We start from the raw sequence: 20,613 nt of genomic DNA on the forward strand, positions 1-20,613 counted from the left end.
AGAGGTTTCCAGAATTCAAACTTTAATTAGAAGCCAACAGTTCCCAGCTGCATATTTCTGGACAGTAAATAACTCAGCAAGGAATTGCACAGACTGGTTTTAACTGGGTTCAAGAAGCCCACACAAATATCTATGAATGACAAAGAGAAAGGCTCTGGTGACACAGGTGGGACCTCCTCAGTCTATGAACTGATGTGTATTTAGCCTTGTAGCCCAAGTACTACAAGTATGTACCTAACTGAGGGATTGTAAACGCTACACAAATCAGAGTTTGCTCTTGGAACGAGATGGGCTTCACCTGATCAAGAAAGGGAAACGAATCTTCACACACTGACTCACCAACTTAAGGGCTTTAAACAAGTTTTAAAGCGTGCAGGTGACAAAAATCCTTAAGTGAATATAAAAAATAAAAAGGCAACTTTAACAGAGGGTTAGGATGTTGGGAGAGGAACATGGAAAATTGCAATAGACACAACAACAGAGAAATCCGTGGGGAAATCTTTTCAACATCTCAGATGCCTATACACAAAGGCAAGGGGAATAAATATACTCATACTTCTAGTTCTTCCTAAGATAGAATAGGATTTAACTGGCATCACAAAGACGTGGAGGGATAAGTCTCATGGCTAACATAATAGTATATAGGGATCTATAGCTTGTTTAAGGATAGATAGGATCAGTTTTCCCTCTAAACTGGACAGCAGCACAGTTTCACAGGTGATTAATCTGCCCTGCTCAGTGAGAAGAAGGAAGGAGGTGTTGCATTATATACACAAGCTTCGGGGGGTAGCCGAGTTAGTCTCTACAGAAAAAACATAAAATGGTCTGATAGCATTTTATAGACTAACAAAACATGTAGATGGTCTCATGAGCTTTTATGGTCATCTGAAGAAGTGTGCTGTGCCCACGAAAGTTCATGAGACCATCAACATGTTTTGTTAGTCTATAAAGTGCTACCAGACCATTTGTTGTTTTATTATATACACACTTGTTCTGAGATTCAGGAGATGAGTGACAGGACAGGTGAGTGTCTCATGATAAAGATTAAAAAAAAAATCTGAGGGTGATATAATGGTAGGGGCTCTTCTGTAAGCCACAAAAAAATCAGAAAGGAGGCAGTATTTCTAGAACAAACAACAGAACTATTCAAAACTTAAGACTTGGTGGTAATGTGGATTTTTTTTTGCTGGAATGTGTTGGGGACAACTTCCCTCAGAAGATGGAAAAAATAAATGTGCAACAGGCATTTTAGACTTGAGTCTGATGAACAGTGATGAAACTGGTAGCAAATACTGAAGACCCAAGGCATCTTAGGTGAAAATGATCAGGAAGTTATAGATTTCATGATTGTAATGAAAGAAAAGGGCGAACAGCAGAATAAAGAAAACAGACTGAAAAAAAAGTAACTTTAGCAAATTTGCAAAACTGTTTTAGGTAAGGTCCAGTGGAAAATGGAATTGAGGAGAGCTGGCAGTTTCTCAAAGAGATATAGACAGAACTGCAAACTATCCTAATGTGAAGCAAAGATAAGTACACCAATCTAGCTTGCTCAGGAGGTCTTTAATGACCTGAAAATAAAAAAGGACTCCTACAAAATATGATGAATTGTTAATAAGGAATACAGGAGAAGAGCACACAAATGTAGAAACAAAAATCAAAAAGGCTAAGGAACACAGATTTTAAATACAGAAGGGACCACTGGTCAACAAACTTGAAATTTACCCAAAACAATTGCTTTATACTAGAGCATATATTTAAAACAATCAATCTCGATTTAAAAAGTGCCAGTTAAAAAGAATCTATCATAATCTTTGGTGAACTGTTCAAACAGGTAATTACTCTTACTGTTAAGAAGTTTACCTTACCTGAAGTCTTAATTTCTCTAGGATTAACTTCTAGACATTGGATCTTGTTACACCTTACCTTTAGTTCTTCCCCACATAGGTATTAATAGTATATGATCTAGTCTTCCCTTCATCATCTCTTTGTTGAGCTGAACAGTTTCCACTATCAGTGTCAGGCATTATTTTCTAATCCAATCATTCCCATGACTCTTCTTTTAAACCTCTCCAATTTATTAACATCCTTCTTTAAACTGTGGACAACAGAACTGGACACAAATGTTTCGGTAGCTACTGCAAAATGCATAGGTAATACCCTCTACTGCTGCTCAAGATTCTTCTGTTAATGCATCCAAGCTTCCCTTTAGCTCTTTTGGCCACAGCAACACAATGGGAGCTCATGTTGAACTGATTATCCCCCATGATTCCCAAATCTTTTTCAGGGTCACTGCTTTCCAGCTTGGGGTCCCACATCCTGTAGTCAGGCTCTACATACTTTATTCTTATATGTATACACTTTCATTTAGCATGAACTAATAACATGCATATTGCTGGCTTGTGCTTAGTTTAACAACCAATCCAGTTGATTTCACTTCCCCTGAGAGCCAGGTTGCTTTTTTAAAAACCTGTATGACCTTCTTTCTTGATTCTAGCATTGTGTCTTTTGGGGTATCTAAAGTGTTCTTAAACTATTCATTCATATTTTTTTGTTTCAGTTCTTCCTCCCAACTGATTTGGTATATAACTGTTTTCAAATTTGGAAAATTGAACCTTTAAAAGCATCAGGTAGCACCTATCAGGCTACATTTGTGATTAAATCATTCCTCCTCCCTCACCCCCGCCCCCTTGTTCAACCTCTGAGAAACAAACTGATCCATAATCTCAACAACTAGTTTCTCCGCCTTCTTATATTCATTGAACTCTGGGTTTTTTTTCTGATTTAACATCGGTCACACTCTTTCCTTTCTCACTTCCCACAACCTGAAAGCCATTACAGCAACCTTGGGCCCTACCTTTCATCCTTCTACCAATTCCTGCCTTGTCTCACCCCAATATCTCTATTCTTTCAGATTTTAGGAACACTTCATTGCCTCACAGTGTCTCTCATCTACTACTCCTTTCAGCCCCCCCTCCTTTCTTGCACACTTTAAATTCATGTACAACTTCCTTGCCCTCATTTAAGTATTCTCCACCCACATCTTAAGTGACAGAATTTCCACAGAAATGATCCCTCTTATTTTCGCTGCTTCTCAGTTCATTTTGCTAATCTCCCCTAATCTCTAAATTTGGTTAGATTCCCCTATTGACTAGCTTCCTCACTTTCCTAATTTCTTCCCTTTTTCATTTCTTAAACTGAAACCTTTTTTTCTGATTATTTATTCTCCTTCAATGTAACTCATTTTCTTTTCTTCCTGTCAAAATATGGGAAGGTCTTTTAAAGGAACTGGGCATCATCTATAGAGCCCTGCATGGATACAAAAATGTGGCTCCACCTCCACCAGGCTCAAATCATCATCCAATTTGCAATCCAGATTTTATTTCCATCCACATCTACACAGCATGCCATCTGGAAGGAGGGGAAGGGAGCAGAGATGAGCAAGGAAGGGGCAAGATCTTGCAGGAAAGAGTCAGTCAGTATGAAAGCAGGAGCTGGGATTGGAACAGCCTGCGAATGAAGGTCTCGAGAGGAGGTGGCGGGACAGGAGAAAGGGAATAGACTTGCGTCATGTGCTGCTGCTGCCAGGAGCTTGTGAGCAGTGGCACTTGGCCACAGCAGCTTCAGTCAGATCACACTAGGGTGGAGGGGTACTGCCTTGGAGCCCTGCCCACTCCAGTCCCCACAGCGAAGTGAGGGCCCGGGTGCCCAGGACACTGTCCCCATATCAGCTCCAGCCCCAGCCTTCAGAGACAGGCCGCTCGCTACTTTGCTAGAAGCCCTCCTTCTCTCCTGGAAATGAGTCACCTCCTCAACGTGTACTCCCAGCTGCACTATCCGGCAGCATAGAACAGCATGTGGGGCAAGCAGCATGTGTCCCCACGCAGAACCAGGGCTCCTGCAAGTCAGTGCTCACCCGGCAGGAGCGGGAGGAGGTAGGGGAAATTTTAGGGGAGGGGGTGGGGGGCTCAGACAAGGCTAGCACTCAATCCCTCCTGCAGGGAGATTTCCCCGCCTGCACTGCAAGGACCTGTCCTGGTGCACCCCCACTACCTGGTGGCTGGTGAGGACGGAGGGAAGCCCTGAGCAAGTATCCTCTCCACTATCCACAAAAATGGTCCGCAGATATCCATAGATATGCAGAGCTCTACCCATCTGACACTAAACAGCTGCTTCCCAAATAATGAGTAAGGACAGGTATCTTGTGATATCATGCAGAACACCTCATCCTTGGAACATAAGCAGCTCACTTAAGGAAAAAGCCCTGCAGGCAGCAGGGTAGGCACTCCAAGGTCAAAGGAAAGAACCTGGAAAGGCAGATGGAGCTACCTGGAGTGCAGGGGAGAAGCCTCAAGAGAAAGAGGCTTAGGGAAACCCCAGACAGCAAAACCTGTATTTTGTGAAAGAACTGTTAAGCCCAGGCCGGGGCTAAAACTATAAGTGAGGAAAAGGCTTCTTCTGATATAACATCTGGTTTTCACTAAGCCAGACTCATAAGAGAGTTTAATATATTTATAAAAATCAAGCTACAGGTTCTGAGAATCCAAAGAAAGGGAAACTGAGGTAAAGGTTTACTTCTCTGCTTTCACAACTCTTTCCAGTTATCCTTGTTTTCTCTCTTTTGTTAACACACCAAGGTGTCTAATTTATCTGCTTGAATAACAATTGTAGAATAATCTGATAACTTTTGTGATTTATTTTGAATAAACAGTTTTCTGTGTACTTTAAATGCATGCCAAACTTACAGAGCCGGGCAAGTAATTCTTGATCATATATGCATTTCCTTTTTTTTTTTTTTTTTTTTTTCAAATAATCAAACCTATTTCATTATTCATCTAAATCAAGTCTGTTTTTTAGTTTTACTCTGAGCGTGTTGCGCCCTCTTAAATCTAGAATCTTGTCTTTTCTCCTTCATTTTCTACTTATCTGTGCTTATACCACTAAATGTAACTGCCAGAAGTCTCACAACTAAGCCAGTTTCCACAGCTTTAAATGTATTCTCCTTTCTAGCTCCTTAAACCGCTCTCACTGCTCAGTTTACCTTCATACTCCCAATGACAGAAAACCATGTGTGTCTTCCACAAACCCTACTTTCAGTTCTCCCTTCCCATATTTATCCTGCTGATCAGGATTTCAACTTCTTCAAAATCAAAACTGAAAATACTCAGCTATCTCTTCCTCTGTTTCAGGTTCTTTCCTTTCACATTTCTATGATTAACTCTTAAGTTCTCTTTTTCGCTTTGCTACTAAGCTTTCAACCTATCATCATGACCCCATTCCTTCTGACCTTATATATCATTTCTGATTCCCTAATTTCTTCACTTTCTCTTCTCTAACGAGGTTCATTTTCCTCTGCATTCAGTATTATTTGCTCTGCTCTCTCTCTCTCACTTAATTTACTAGGTAAAAGAAGAGTTCCTCAAACCCATTTCAAACTTTCCCTCCTCTCTTGCGTCAGCAAAATCAGGGAGCATATTCATGTAAAAACAAGGCAACTTCTTCTTCAATCACCTCATGATTCCTTTAAAGCTAGTTTCAGTCCTCTCCACTCCATCCAGTAAAACCACTCCTCACAAAGGTAACTAACAACGTCTTCCTAATTCTTCTTCATCTACCTACTACCTTGGATGACTGGTCCTTCTTTTGGGGTTTCCATGCCTCTGTGCTCCCTTGGGTCTCCCTCCCATTTAATAACTCTTTCTTCAAGCAAAATGCAGGACTATGTAGCACTTTAAAGACTAACAAGATGGTTTATTAGATGATGAGCTTTTGTGGGCCAGACCCACTTCCTCAGATCAAATAGTGGAAGAAAATAGTCACAACCATATATACCAAAGGATACAATTCAAAAAAATGAACACATATGAAAAGGACAAATCACATTTCAGAACAGAAGCGGGATGCGGGGGGGGGGGGGAGAGAAGGTAAGTGTCTGTGAGCTAATGGTATTAGAGGTGATAATTGGGGAAGCTATCTTTATAATGGGTAAGGTAGTTGGGGTCTTTGTTCAATCCCCACAGAGAGTGTCAAATTTTAGCATGAATGACAGTTCAGAGGATTCCCTTTCAAGTGCAGATGTAAAAGGTCTTTGTAGCAGAATGCAGGTAGATAAGTCGTTGAGACAGTGTCCTTTCTGGTTGAAATGGCAAGAAATTGTTTTTTCTTTGTGATCCTGTCTGATATCTGTTTTGTGGGCATTAATCCTTTGGCGAAGTGTCTGAGACGTTTGTCCAATGTACATAGACGACGGACACTTTCGGCACATGATAGCATAAATTATATTTCTGGATGCGCAGGAATATGTGTTCTTGATCTTATAACTCACTTGGTTAGGTCCAATAATGGTATCAGCAGAATGAATATGTGAACAAAGCTGGCAACGGGGTTTGTTGCAAGGGAAGGTACCAGGGTTGGTATTAGTGTGGTATGTGCTGTGGCTGTTGGTAAGAATCATCTTGAGGTTAGGTGGTTGTCTATAGGAGACTATGGGTCTGTCTCCCAGAGCCTCTTGGAGTATGGTATCCTGTTCCAGTATAGACTGTAGTTTATTGATAATGTGTTGGACAGGTTTAAGTTGGGGGTTGTAGGTGATGACAAGTGGTGTTCTATTGTTGGTTTTCTTGGGTCTGTCTTGAAGTAGATGGTTTCTAGGTATTTGTCTGGCTCTTTCAATTTGCTTTTTTATTTCTCCGGGTGGGTAGTTGAGATTTATAAATGCTTGGTAGAGATCCTGAAGCTTCTGGTCTCTGTCAGTGGGATTAGAGCAGATGCGGTTGTATCGAAGGGCTTGGCTATAGACGATGGATCATATGGTGTGTTCTGGATGGGAGCTGGAAGCATGAAGGTAACTGTATGAGTCAGCTGGTTTTCTGTAGAGAGTGGTGTCTAATTTTCCATTGTTGATTTGTACTGTGGTGTCCAGGAAGTGGACCTCTTGTGTAGAATGGTCCAGGCTGAGGTTGATGGTGGGGTGTAGGTTGTTGAAATCTCTGTGGAATATCTCCAGTGTTTCTTGGCCATGCGTCCAGATCATAAAGATGTCATCGATGTAGCGTAAGTAGAAAGGTCTCTCTTTCTTCAAGGTCTTCTTTAGTGACCTCTCAATCCCCCTGCCTTCCTCCCTCCCTCCCGCATCTCTTACCATTTCTTTAAGACTGACAAACTCTTGTGTCTCCATATCATGAAAGCCTTTTCTCCAGCATACTAGCATGTATTCACCCATGTGAGTCTGCATACCCTTTTCTCCACCTATTTTGTTCCCTCCAAATCTTCTGCTTTACCTCCTTATTTCCCCCCTCAACCATTCTCATGTTTTACACTGATTTGCTGGTACTGGTTGGTGAAATCACAGGATACCTCATACTGATTTAGATGAATTTCTGCTGGTAAAAAACAGGTATCACATATCCACATCATATTCTGGAAATATTTCTAAATAAGAGGCATACCTTGTAAGCTCTTTCTTTGATTTGGCATAACCAATAAAAATCCACACAGAGAAAGGAAAGGCACTAAAATGGGGAGCTTCCTAAATGCTATCAAGTACGGGGACTAGAACAACGTGTAGAGGATACACTTAATCATCATACAAATCCTCTAACTTCTGCCTTGCAAGAGAAAGGTCATTGTTTAGGGAGGGAAGGGGACAACAGGCTAGAATAGTGGCTGCAAAGCAGTTCCTTTGGAGGGGAGGGAGAAGCAAGGGCCTCTTGTCTTCTTTCCTCCACTTCCAGATTACCAAGGCCCAGAGTTATCTGTGCTGGGCATTTGGGGAGTAAACAAAGTTAAAAGGGGGTGTGAGGTAAAAAATGTGGGGATCTAGATTTAGAAAGAGCTTTTTGGACAGGTGCAGCTTTAAGAGGGTTGAGGCTATAAGCAAAGAAGCTATCCCATTTTTGGTTCTTCCTGTATCTGGAGAAGTAAGACTTTACTACACTCCTTGAAAAAAAAGACTGATTCAAAATAAATACAAGACCACAATTTCTACTCCCAAGAGAACATCCCCAAACTTTAACTAGCCATTTGGATAAAAAAGCATGCATATAATTAGAAAGCAAAATAAAAAAATCAGTCAATAATTAATGACCCACATACATGTTTACAGGCATTACAGGGTGGACCTCCCAGCATCCTTGGGACCTGACCAGTCCTGAACTAGGGAATTTGCCAGACCAGAGGAGGTCAATGCCAGCCCCTCTGCTGCTGACCTTCAGGCTCTCCCACGGCTGCCAGGCTCCCCTGCTGGCTGCTGGCCCACGCTCCTAAGCTCCTTTCCTGGCCGCTGGCCCAATTAGGCCCCTGGCCCAGCAATGCTGCCAACTACCCTGCCACCAGTTTGTCTGAGGTCCCAGCCCCAGCAGGACTCCCAGTCACTAACCCTCCTGCAGTCAGGACTCTCTGGTCCAGGAACATCCGTAGTCTTGCCAGACCATGGAAGTTACCAGGCCAGAGAGTCTTTGTTTAGGGAGGTTCAACCTGTAGTGAAATAAAATTATGGAAAGGTAATACTTAGATTTTCAAATGAACTGTTTATTATAAATTTGTTGTGTGTGAATATATATTCATGTTTTGTTATAATATATTCGTAATACTGAAATAAAGTATATAAAGTAAGTTCTAGAAATATTTGAGTGTTTTCATAGCAAGAATTTGTAAGTTTGCTAAAACTTTCTAAAAATAAAATTAACACAAGATTTGAGTGCAAGAGCTTAATGCAAAGCCGCGGGGGGGGGGGGGGGGAGGCGGGGGGCTCGGGCAGCGAGACAGCCCAAGCCGCCTGGACTGCTCCGCTGCCGGCTTCCCCGCAGCTTTGCAAAGCCGGGGGGGGGGGGGGGGACGGGGCTCGGGAAGCGAGACAGCCCAAGCCGCCTGGACTGCTCCGCTGCCGGCTTCCCCGCAGCTTTGCAAAGCCGCGGGGGAGGGGGGGGGGGGGGCTCGGGCAGCGAGGCACCCCAGGCGCGCCTGGGCTGCTCCGCCGCCGGCTTTCCCGCGGCTTTGCAAAGCTGCGGGGGGGCTCGGGCAGCGAGACAGCCCAAGCCGCCTGGACTGCTCCGCTGCCAGCTTCCCCGAGGCTTTGCAAAGCCGTGGGGGAAGCCGGCAGCGGGACAGCCCAGACGCCCCGCGGCTGTCCCGCTGCTGGCGTCCTCAGAGGCTTTGCTCCCCGTCTCCCTGGTCTGCTGGTCTCCAGAAGACCAGGGAGACGGGGAGCAAAGCCGCGGAGGACCTGGGCGGCGGGACCGCGGTGCGTCTCGGTCCGCCGCCCGTGTCTTCCTGGTCTGCTGGGGTGGGGGGGGCGCAGCTAGTATGCCCCCCCCCCCCCAGCAGACTAGGCTTTTCTCCAGACGCCTGTGGCAGAGCAGCTGGGATGCTGCCGGTTGGTCCCGCAGCGCCGCTCTGGGCGCTACTGGTCCAACCCAGCAGCACCCCAGCTGCTCTGGTCCTGATTCAGCCGCTGCTGGTCAGTTTCAGCAGCGGCTGAATCAGGACGCCTGGGGCAGAGCAGATGGGGTGCTACTGGGTTGGTCCAGTAGTGCCGAGGAGCAGCACTACTGGAGCAACCCAGCAGCACCCCAGCTGCTCTGCCCCAGGCGTCCTGATTTAGCCGCTGCTGAAACTGACCAGCGCTGACTACAGGAAGCCTGAGGCAGAGTTGCTCTGTCCCGGGCTTCCTGGAATCAGCTGCTGATCAGTTTCAGCAGCAGCTGACTTGGGGACGCTTGGGGTTCTTAAGTTGATTCTGTATGTAAGTCAGAACTGGCGGTCAGTTTTAGCAGCGGCTGAATCTGGACACCAGTTCCGACTTACATACAGATTCAACTTAAGAACAAACCTACAGTCCCTATCTTGTACGTAACCCGGGGACTGCCTGTACTTACTTCCTTTCTGTACAAAGACTTCTTAAATTGCAACCATCCCTTAAGAATGAAACGGCACTTTTTTTAAGTAGCTTTTAACCTCATACAACTACTACTGAAAGTCTAGCTTCTGGGATCAGACTAAAATCTGAGAAGACCTGTTACCTTTCCTTATTAATGTTTTCCCCTAACCTGTCCTCTGGCCATCTTAAACTCATCTGACTTAATTTATTTTCAACTGTCAGATAAAAAGATCCAGCCATTCATCAAAGAAAAACACACTATTTTGCCCAAGTTAAAAAATTAGAACATAGTTTCATTAAGAAGCTCTAGTGCTTTCCCATTTTATAACAGACTGGAAATTTTGCTCCCTTTTTGCTAAGTTATAACCCTTTCAAAAATCATAGTTTGGAGATATATGGGAGAGATTTGTTGGAGATTGGCTGCTAATTCTTTGAAGATTATGTGCTGAGCATGCTCCATTCATGACTTTCTTTTGTAAAAATGATTCCATTAGGTGGTCAATATTCCAAATGATTTTTTTCCCCCAGGACTATCAATCAACTACCGGCAAAAAAATAAAGTAGGGAATCTGCACTGCAGCAGATTTATTCAAGTATCCCAACTTACAAGTACAAAAACCATTTTTTATTTCTGGTTTGACATGGAGTTTAGCAATGCACATTCAAGGAATCTAACATGCAATGACCAGAAGTTAAAAACCAAAGGGTACATTATTAATAAACTAAGAACTCCTTAAGCCAAAAATTACAGACAAGAACCACCTAAGCATTTTATCTCTAAAACTGGAATAGAAGAGTGAGCTCCATTTTACAGCTTTATTGTTTTCTGTGTGAGAGTTTTCTCTGAGCCCCAGAAAATAATTGATGTAGTTATGTTAAGTCTTAAATCTCTAATGTGCAAAATCCTCCTTTACCTTTTAGACATCTAAGGTCATTACAACAAAATTGACTTGGAATGGAGAACCTGCAAACAATGTGACCTATTTTTGATCAGTCAAGACATTTACAATAAGTGACTTACCCCTTTTTAGTACCACCTGCATAAAAAGCCAAAAGTCTTACTACAAGCATTAAGTTCTCTTTCCCAAAAGCTGGACTGAGACAGAAAGGAAACAAGAATACTTTCTGATTAGCAGATTTTGAGAAGGAAGTACAGGTGTCCTTGGAACTAATTACAAATACTAAGTGTATCTGTGTAAGTGAATACATTTAATTTTCCCCAAGAGAGAGTACCAGAATTATCCTAAGTCAATGAAAAGAAAAACGTATTTGTGCTTACCTGCAAATTTCCTTTCTTTGAATAAGGTCCACAGATCCAGTTTACTGGAAAGAAAGGGATCAGCCAAGGCAGAAAGGGAAACATGCAAAATTTTGAATTTATTTCATTACAGAAAAAGATCTACAAGCTCTGCTTTGCAAGTAATTTTTATTGTTTATTTCTTTTACCTATAATTTATACATCCTCTAATTTAGGGAAGTAGAATAGAATTATCCTAGTCTGTGGATACTGTCTCAACTGCAAGATACTTCCAGGGGAGTAAAAGGGGGGGGGGATTTTTCCATTACCAGTGACGGCTTGATTTGATTCTGCCCTCAAGCTGCAAGCAGACTCAAGTATTCATTGTAATGTATGTATATGTTAACATGATAATGAAATACTTATGTCTAAAGAAGAAATGGATAGCCTTTATTGTCTCTGAATATCTTACATTCAGTCTCTATTTTCAGAGTCATCACCCCATCACTCACTCTTCTGCAAGGAGAGAGCCAATAATGAACAGCACAGTCAGCATAAGAGTTTTGAGTCCTCATGTGCCCCAAAGTAACACATGACTGTTCTACTGGACAAATAGATACAGTCTTTAAAAAGAACCATGGCAGAGTTTTTCTGATGCTCTATTTTCAAACCAAATAAAAACACAAATAAAAAATGGAAAGAATGTATGTAATATGGAGGTGCCCATAATTTATTTATTTTAAATGAATTTTGTATATGGTTAAGAAGGTAGCTGTCTCAAGATAATGAGTATAACTATTGATAATGATACTCAGGTCATCTGAAGAAGTAGGTTTTGCCCATGAATGCTCATGATACCATCTACATATTTTGTTAGTCTTTAAAGTGCTACTAGACTATTTGTAGATTTTTAAGTTTTTTATTGATAATTAATTAGTCATGAATAAAGAAGAAATCTGAAAGACCACAACTTACTCTATACGTTATACTCAAAATCTCTCAAACAAAACCAGTTAAAAGATTAGCTGTACTGCCAAACATCTCTGGCTTTTAATTCACTGCGGGGGGCGAGGGGGGAAGAAAAGCCAACCCCTCTCATAGCCATCACTCTAACTTAGCATTGCAGTATGCTTTAGAAAGCAGAGCGTTGAAATGAAAAAAAGATTAAGTAGACATGTTGAGTTAAGACTATTCTTACATGGTTCATGCTTTTCACAGTACAGTTGTGTAATTTCTTTCATCATTAAATTAGTTCCAGATTGCACCTATCAAAAATATTCCACAGGACCCCAGAATCGAACAAAATTTTGGATTCAAGGATCCTGCTGGTCCTCCACTATCTCCTCCTGTTCTACTGTTTATTCCCATTTCAATTTTAATGCAGACAGATACCCTAAAACAGAAAACCATTTTATTGAACTAGGCTGTGGCTCCGAAAAAGTTGGACTGCAATGAAATCTATATATTATCCTGAGTTGGAAATGAGTCTGGAAACTATTTGTTCCCTTTGCTATGTTATGAAGGCACAATCCTGTAAGAATTTCTCTTACTGACCCAAGAAAACCTTAACTGCATTTCAAATATGCTGGTTTTACAATGTCATGAGAATCTGTACAAAAATTACTTTAAATTATGCAGAACAAACCACAAAACATAGAAAAGGAAAAAACAAATAACCCCCCTCCCCGTAAGAGCTGTAAAATTCCTCAGATCAGACTAGCACCAAATATAACTATTTTTATCATAATCCTGCATTCTACATTTCTGTAACTGATGTTCTTCTAGAGATATCATTCATGTCCATTCATTGTAGGTGTGTGCACTTGCCACATGCACCAGTGCTGGAAGATGTTCCCACAGCAGTATCTGTAGGAAGTAGATCCATTGCCCCCTGGAGTGGCACGCATATGTTGCGTTGTATAGAGTATTGCTGGACCGCTTCTCCCTCAGTTCCTTCTCGCCCAAAGTGCCAACAGTGAGAAAGGAGGGTGGGATGTTGAATGGACATGAGCAACACATCTTGAAGAACATGTTACGGAAACAGGTAACTGTCTTTTCTTCTTTGAATGCTTGCTCATGTCCATTCAACGTGACTCCAAGCAGTGTCTTCAGAGGCGGGTAGGAGTTTAAGGACTTGTTGAGAGCAACACAACTCTGCTGAACCCAGCATCCTCCCTGGCCTGCTGCATGATGGTGTACTAGGGTGTGAAAGTACATACTGAAGACCACATCACTGCCTTGCAAATGTCCTGGATAGGAATATGGGCAGGAAGGCCAAGGCCTCCACCCTGGTGAAGTGCATGCTCATTTAGGAAGGCAGTTGCATCTCTGCCGACTCATGACATGTTCTGATGCAAGAGGTTATCCATTTAGATACATTCCAAGGGCACTGGGGGACCTTTCACCCTTTCAGTGTATGCAGCAAACACCTGAGAAGACTTACAGATGAATTTGTCATTCCAGATAAAAGGCAAGCACCCTCTTGACATCCATGGCATGATGGTGACTTTCTTCCTAAGTCTTAAGCAGTTTAGGGTAGAAGACCAGGAGGAAAATATCTTGACCCATGTGGAAAGTGGAGAGGATTTTAGGAAGGAAGGGTGGATGAGGTGGGAGCTCAACTTTATCCTTAAAGAAGACAGTATAATGCAGCACCAATGTCAAGGCACAGAGTTTGGAGACCTGTCTAGCACGTTATCACTATTTAGAAGATCACTTAGAATGAGAGGGAGCAAGATGCCATAGGTTCGAAGCGTATCATCAACCTGATAAGGATCAAGTTAAGACCTCATTGGAGAACTGGGGCTCTAACCTGCAGAAAGAATCTCTCAAGACCTTTGAAGAATGGCTATCATATCATGAGAAAATACTGATTGGCCTGGAATAGGTGAGTGAAAGGCTGATATTGCTGCCAAGTGTCCTTTGATTGACACAAGCACAAGATCCTGACATTCAGTTGGAGAAGGTAGTCCAAGACAGTTTGCAGGGAGGCCTTGGGGACATTGAGTCCCCTCTGATTGGCCCACACTGAGAATCTGGTCCATTTCACTAAGTATATTTGTCTGGCGGAAGGCTCTCGGCTTTCCAAGAGGACTCATCTTACCTTGTCCAAACAGGACTGCTCCTTGGGGTTCAACCACAAAGCAGCCATGCCAGAAGGTGGAGAGATAGAGGTGCAGATGACTACAGTTCCGAGACAACAGGTCAGGGCAGATCGATAGGGGCCATGAAAGCAATACTGCAAAGCTCGTGAGAGTATTGAGCCAGTGCTGGTTCAGCCACACTGGCATGATGAGAATGACATAAGACCTGTTCTGCTTGATCTTCTGGAGGACTTTGCAGATGAGAATAATCGTAGGAGGAAACGTAGACAAGTCCTTCCATCATGAAAGAAGGAAAGCATCTGAAAGGGTACTTTTCTCTAGACCAGGAGTGGCCAATCAGTTCCAGATGAAGAGCCACAATAGCAGGGGAGACAGCATGAAGAGCCAGGGAAAAGTTGTTGGGTTTTTTTGGTTTTTTCCCCCTCAACAAAAGTGCTGCACTGGGGGGAAATAGGTGCTGGTACATCTGGCCCAGGGCATGGCTTTTTTTCTTTTGGGTTAACAACTTTCCCCCGGGTCTTCGTGGCCCTGCCTTTTTTTTCTTTGGTGCAACAACTTTGCCCCTGCTCTTCACGCTGTTTCCATTGCTACAGTGGCTCACAAAAAAAAGCACTGGGAAGGGGTGAGAGGTGCAAGCTCTGGGAGGGAATCTGGGTGCAGGAGGAGGTGGAGAAGTCGATGCAGGCTCAGGGAGGGGGCTCCAGGTTGCAGAGTGCTGGGGTAAGGCGGAGGGTTGGGGTGCTGAGCAAGCCACAGGCTTGTGGCTGTGAGAGTGCAGGAGTTTGGGCTGGAGTACAGGAGGGGCTCAGGGCAGGTAGGCTGGGAATATGAGGGGCTCAGGATACCGATTTGCAGTGTGTGGATGGTGCAGTAGAGTTGTGGCAGAAGACTGGGGATGTGGGAGTTTGGGGATGTGAGAGGCTCAGGACAGGGGGTTCCAGTGTATAATAGGCTCAGGTTTGGGGTCGGGAGGGGGTGCAGGAGTGTTATGATGCTGCGGTCAGATGGGGGCTTTGTTGGCCAGGATTCATTTTATGTCAAACACAAAATGTTTCAGCGTTGTCTTTATTTATGAGAGGGGTGGGGAACCTGTTTTGAGTCAGGGGTCACTGACCCACAGAAAAGTCAGTTGGGGGCCACACCCCCAAAGCCTCACTAATGTGGCCCCAACTGTGCTGGTGGGTGCTGGGACAGGGTATTCCGGGCGGGGGAGGGGGGGGAGCCTGGTCAGGAGAGGGGGGGTGGACAGAGACAGCTGGGGCCAATATCTGGGGATCCTGGGTCTCAGGAAGCATGCTGACTGCTCTTCCCCTCCCCTCCCCCAGGAACCCTCCCTGCTCTAATCCAATCCCACTCCTCTTCCCCAGAGCCAGGCACACACACACACCCCCTCTCTAACCCAATCCCCCTCCCCTTCCCCAGAGTCAGGCGCACACTCCCCCCAACCCAATCCCCCTCCCCCTCCCCAGAGACAAGTGCACACAGCCCAACCAAATCCCCTCCCCAGACCTGTTGTCTATACCAATCCCTCCTCCCACCCACAAAACCTAATTTTGGGTCCTGGAGGTGGAGCTGCCACTACAGCCTCATGTGTCTCCCTCCAGGCGCTGGGGCGCGTGCGCTGACCGGCCGGCATTGAGACGTGCTGGCTGGGACGCCCTGTGCACCCCCCCTCTACCCCTCTGAACCCAATCCCCCTCCCTTCCCTTCCTCTCACCTCCCCCAGACTAGAGCCAGACATTCCTCCTTCCCCACTCTAACCTAATTCTCGGGCCCCAAAGCCTCTGCTACAGCCACGCATCTCCCTCCAGGTGCTGGGGCGTGTGCACTGAGCAGCCAGTGCGCCATGCACAGCCTCCCAAATCCCTCTCCCTTCCCCTTCCCCAGAGCCAGACACCTACTCTCCCTGCTCTAACCCAATCCCCCTCCCCCACCAACCTTATGCCCAGGTCCCGGAGCTTTCGCTGGCACCACCGCCACACTCGGAGTCACTGCCGCTGCCTGCGCTCAGCATCCAGCTGCTAGCACGTGCAGGCTGGGACGCTGTGTGTGACCCGGCCTGCATATGCCGGATATGACGTAGTACACTGGGGGCCGTGAGCGGAACAGCATGGGCCATAAGCACACATGCGGCTCACAGTGGCCCGGCCATGAGAGTGACCTGAGTGGTTCCGGGTTCTGTCCTGGTTCCGACAGGAGCTGCGATTTTTATCTTCCGCTTGTGAGCCATGTGTTGGCCACCCCTGATCTAGACCTCTCCTGGAGCAGAAAGTGCAGCATTTCCTGTTCAGCCTGGTAACAGGTCAATGCAGGGAATACCTGACTTCAGGAAAAGAGTGGAAGCCACCTCTGGATGGCTAGCCCAATCCTGGTGAGAACAGAACTGTTTGTTCAGTTGGTCAGCAACAGCTTTCCAAGCTCCTGGAAGTTGTAACATCTCCAGACAGACAGAGTAGAGAACAAAGAAGTCTCAAAGTCAAACCACATTGTGGCAAAGAGCTGTGCAAAGTGCCCCCCCTTCCACGTTGATGTGGCCATTCTGTCCATTATGACCGAACGCTCTACCCAACAAGTGAGGAAGGAAGATCTTGGATGCCTTTCATATCACCCTGAGCTCCTTGATATTTATATGAAGGGTCCTCTCATCCTGGGACCACATACCCTGTGTCAGCAAAGGACCAAGATGAGCACCCCAGCCCCAGTCCATGGCATCAGACACCAAGTTGGCCACATGAGCGGCTGCCTGACATGGAACTCCTGCCATGAAGTTTTCCTGAAAGACGCACCATGAAAGTGAGCTGAGGACTTTTGCTGTGGTGGTCACTACTCAATCCAGGTGATTTCTGGCAGATGAGTAGACTTACACCATGCACTCCTATAGCAGAGACAGCCTGAGTCTGGCATGGCACATCACATACATGCACACTGCCATGTGACCCAGAATGCAGAAGCAGACCCTGACGGTGGTCAGCAGAGAGGTAGAGACTTGCATAGTAAGATTCGCCAACACCAGAAACCTCTCTCGCCACAGTGCTGCCTTGACCCAAGTAGAATCCAACACCACGCTGATGAATTTGATCCTCTGCAGTGGCACTAACATCAACTTTTTGTCATTTCTCTGCAGGCCCAACTGATGACTTATGTGGAAGAGCTCGACATCTCCATGAACCGTAGACTTGGAGCTGTTTTTGAGAAGCCAGTCATCCAGATACTGGTATGCTTGAACACCTTGGTGCCAGAGGTAAGCCACTATCATCCACATACATTTTGTAATTACCCTCAGGACCACAGCCAGACCAAAGGGCAGGACTGGAAACTGGTAATGGTTAGAACTACCATAAACTGAATGAAGCATCTATGCCTCTCAAAGATAGCAATGTGGAAATATGTGTATTTGAGACTGAGGGCAGCATACCAATCTCCACATCCAAAGCATGGATAATAGAAGCCAGGGAGACCATGCTGAACTTGAGTTTCACCACATACCAATTCAGTTGTTACTGGTCCAGGATGGGCTAAAGGCCACCCTTGGCTTTGAAAATTAAAAAGTAATGGGAGAAAAATCCCAGTTTCTGTAATGGGGTAAAACTTCCTCCACCTTGCCTTTCTGCAGCAATCCCCAACCTTCTCCATGGCAAATTCTCATGAGAAGGGTCCCTGAAGAGGAATGGGGGGCCTGGAAGAGAAGAGTTGAAGGGTATAGTTATGCTGCATAGTATTGAGGATCCAATGGTCTGTCATAATGGAATGCCAGGTCAGAAGGAAAAGGCATAGGTAGCTGGAAAACAAAAGGGGAGGATAAAGTCATTCAAGTGTCTACTTAGTCTCCAATTACAGCCCTTGGGCTTTCGCTGGGCTGATTCCTAACATGAGTAAGACCCCCTGGGATGAGAAGCTTAAAGCTTGAATTTCTTCCTCGCAGGACCTGCGACATACCCACCCAGAATTTTAAGCGCAGTAAGAGTCTGTTAACCCATGTAACTTTGTATCTCTGTATTCTACAAATAGAGCAGCCTCATCAAATGGGAGGTCCTAATCAATTTCTGTGTCTTGTTAGAAAGCCTTTAAAGAAGCAACCAACTTGCCCTGTACATAGATATCCTCTTAATCAAATCTGAATCAAATTTGGACATTGCCTGCCACGTGTTCAAATAGTAGCAGACTATCACGGCCTGGTAGTTTGCTATATGGAGTCAGATGCTAAAGGAAGAATAAAGCTTGTGGCCAAACAGATCTAGCCTCTTGGAGCCTTTATTTCTGGGAGTTGCGTCTGGTTGGACCTGATGTTCACGGCAGCTGACTGCTTCAACCACCTGAGAGTTGTGGAGCAAGTCAGAATATAAGTTCTCATTCCCCCTGGTGGAAACACAGGACTTACACTCCTCCCTTTCAGAAATCGGAGAGGGAGAGAGAGAGAGAGAGAGAGAGAGAGAGAGAGAGAGAGAGAGAGAGAGGGCACCTGCCAGAATGCCTTGGCAATTTCTGTGAACCCATTGTCTATGGGCAGAGCCTCCTGACCCAGTACCCCAAACAGGGTATCAGTAGACTCATCCAATTCATCAGCTTAGAAGTTCCAAGTTAGAGGCCACCTGCTTCAAAAAGTCCTGGTGAGCCCTCATATTCTTGTGTGGAACCTCTAAGGAGGGTGCCACAAGAGCCTCGTTGAGGGACGAGGATGAGGATGCTTGAACTGGCCTTCCTCAGGCGCTGGGAGGTTCAACCAGATCTTCCTCCATAGGTGATTTGGGAGATTGAGAGACCTGAAAGTCTCCAGCATGTGGAAAGGGGACAGATGGCGCCTCTGACATTCCTGCCACCGATTGTGCCACCTGGGGCTGCATAAGAAACCCCCGTGGGTTCCATGGACACCATTGTGTAGATCAGGGGATCTGTGGCCTAGGCATGGGATGCAGAACTACCTGTGGCATCACAGACTGTCAACGAAGCAGGTACCAACGTCCATGATTGCTGAAAAGAGTAGGGCTCAGACAGCTCGCAGACCCAACGACCATTATAGTGAGTGTGTACTCCCTTCTGCTTAGCACCGACAGCTCTACGATAAAACTGCTCACAGAGACAGTGGGGAGCATCTGAACCCTGAGGAAGATCTGGAGCACCTATACTCAGCCAATGCATGCCTCAGAAAATGGGGTACCAGTGAATGGAAGCAGCTGAGTACCATCACATAGAGGACAATCAGTCTCTCAAGCAGTAGCTAGACCACGGGCAACAGCTGAACTTATCGTGCCGTGACTACCAGGGGGCTACATGCCTCCACAGGTCTACACCCAGCCTCCAGTGAGCACTGTCTTGAGGCACCAAATCCCATTGCATCAGCTGTAGACTGTGCAGAGCTATGGATGGTCCTTCTGTCCGCTTAGACTGTGGAGGGTCAAACAACAGCTTTCCCATTGTGTGGCCCTGTAACAACCATTGTTGGCAGCACCGACATCAAAATGATGTCCTGGGCAAACTAGAAAGCCCCCAGGGTTGATGGCATGTGAATGTTATGGATAGGTGGTAGGGAGCGAGAGGAACTCTTGTCCTCTACCTTGGGAGAAGCAGTGCTGGATGTGCGATCCAAGTCCATTCCCTGTTTGGACTTTCCTTATGTGGGCCTGGAGCCTTGTCTTGGCCTGTCTTAGGTTTTTTGCATGGGGTCAGGGACAAAGACAGGTGCTGACTAGCTGACAGCGCCAGAGGGAACATTATGCACCAAAGAGCTGGTGCTCAGTGCTAAGTTCGAGTGCTAGTCTTGCGGAGCAAGGGCTGACTTCATTAGTCGAGTCTGTAAGCAGATCACTCTGTCCTTTTTAGTCCACGGCCGGAGAGACCAACAAATCCAGCACTTCCCACTAAGGTAGGCCTCTTCTAAGTACCAGAAGCACTCGCTGTCTGTGTCGCTGATTGGCATACGCCTGCAGCAACGAACACATACCTTAAAGCCAAGGGATGGGGACATCCCTCATCCCCAGGCTACGTCCCTATGTCAACTATCCTACTAACAATATTAACTGAGAGGGAACTATTTACAGGTGAAAAAAACCAACAATTAACAGTAAAGGAACGACAGCAAGGACTATCGCAAGTAGTTCCACCACTACCGCTGGTGGACAGAAGGAACTGAGGGAAGAAGGTTCTGGCAGTAGGGATGTTAAAGATCGAGTAATAGGATAACTATGTAAACAGTTTTATGGTTACCCACGCTGTAGGCTGTACAGTATAACCCTTGGCTTAGCTTTATTCTGCACAGCCCACAGCGAAGCCTCCCTGGGAATAGAGCCATGAGTTCCTGCTGGCCCAGCTCTCGGGGAGGGGGCTTTGTTTCCTCAGTGAAGCCTCCTTCCCAGGAATGGAGCGGGAAGCTCTTGTCCGCCAGCTCCCAGAGAGGAGACTTT

General features: G+C 45.4%; 1 protein-coding gene across 4 annotated transcripts in view; it reads right to left on the reverse strand.

Moving 5' to 3' along the window:
• The window catches only part of JMJD1C (jumonji domain containing 1C), a 375,768-nt gene that overhangs the window by 147,181 nt on the left and 207,974 nt on the right, over positions 1–20,613 (reverse strand). The window lies entirely within an intron of this gene.

Source organism: Pelodiscus sinensis, chromosome 8 (genome assembly GCF_049634645.1).
Source record: "Pelodiscus sinensis isolate JC-2024 chromosome 8, ASM4963464v1, whole genome shotgun sequence".
Taxonomy (NCBI): Eukaryota; Metazoa; Chordata; order Testudines; family Trionychidae; genus Pelodiscus; species Pelodiscus sinensis.